The following is a 1,599-nucleotide window of genomic DNA, read 5'->3' on the forward strand; positions in this document are numbered from 1 at the left end:
GAATCAGAGAAAATTTTTGTAATCTATGCATCTGACAAAGGTCTAATATCCAGAATCTACAGGGAACTTAAATCAACTTACAAGAAAAAAAATACAACCCCATTAAAAAGTGGGGAAAGTGCTGTGTGCAGTGGCTCATGCCTATAATCCCAGCACTTTGGAAAGCCAAGGCAGGCAGATCACTTGAGCCCTGGAGTTTGAGACTAGCCTGGCCAGCATGGCAAAGCCCCATCTCTACTAAAAATTAGCAAGGCATGGTGACTCACATCTGTAATCACAGCTACTCAAAAGGCTGAAGTATGAAAATCACCTGAACCCAGGAGGCAGAGATTGCAGTGAGCAGAGATTGCACCAGTGCACCCCAGCTTGGGAAACAGAATGAAAAAAAAATGTGGGCAAAGAGCATGAATAGACACTTCTCAAAAGAAGACGTTCATGTGGCCAACAAATGTATGAAAAGTAGCTCAACCTCACTGATTATTAGAAAAATGCAAACCAAAACCACAATGAGATACCATCTCACACCAGTCAGAATGGTGATTATTAGAAAGTCCATAAACAATAGATGCTTTTAAGGTTGCAGAGATAAAGGAACACGTTTACACTGTTGGTGGAAATGTAAACTAGTTAAACCATTATGGAAGACAATGTGGTGATTCCTCAAAAATCTAGAATCAGAAATGCCATTTATTCCAGCAATCCCATTATTGGATATGGGATATTGGATATTGGATTGGATATTGTCCAAAAAATATAAACCCTTCTATTATAAAGATATATGCATGCATATGTTCATTGCAGCACTATTCACTATAGCAAAGACATGGAATCAACCCAAATGCCCATCAATGATAGACTGGATAAAGACATATACACCATGCAATACTATGCAGCTGTAAAAAGAAATGAGATCATGTTCTTTGCAGGACTGTGGATGGAGTTCAAAGCCATTATCCTCAGGAAACTAACACAGGAACAGAAAACCAAACACTGCATGTTCTCACTTATAAGTTGGAGCTGAACAATGAGAACACATGGATACATGGGGGAGAACAACACACACTGGAGCGTGTCATGGGGCAGAGAGGGAAGGAGGGCATCAGGAAGAATAACTAATGGTTGCTGGGCTCAATACCTAAGTGATGGGTTGATCTGTGTAGCAGACCACCATGGTGCACGTTTACTTATGTAAGAAACCCCACACATCCTGCACATATATCCTGGAACTTAAAATAAAAGTTAAAATTGAAGAAAAAAATAAGAAAATAAATTTGCTTGTCCCTGGGGGAAAAAAAAAGTATGGGTTGATTTAGTGTCTGGTGACGGCTTGTTTCCTGGTTCTTCTGTGGTGCCTTCTCACTATGCCCTCACATGGTGGAGAGTGAGCTAGCTCTCTGGGTTATCTTTTACAAGGTAATAATACCAATTATGAGAGCTCTTCTTTCACTATTTAATCAATTCCCAAAGGCTTCACATACTAATATCATCATCTTGGGGGTTAGAATTTCACCATATGAATTTGGAGAGTACGCATAAATTTAGACCATAGCATTTGGCCCCTTACCTCTCAAAATGTATGTTCTTCTTGCATGCAAAATA

Source organism: Chlorocebus sabaeus, chromosome 15 (genome assembly GCF_047675955.1).
Source record: "Chlorocebus sabaeus isolate Y175 chromosome 15, mChlSab1.0.hap1, whole genome shotgun sequence".
Classification (NCBI taxonomy): domain Eukaryota; kingdom Metazoa; phylum Chordata; class Mammalia; order Primates; family Cercopithecidae; genus Chlorocebus; species Chlorocebus sabaeus.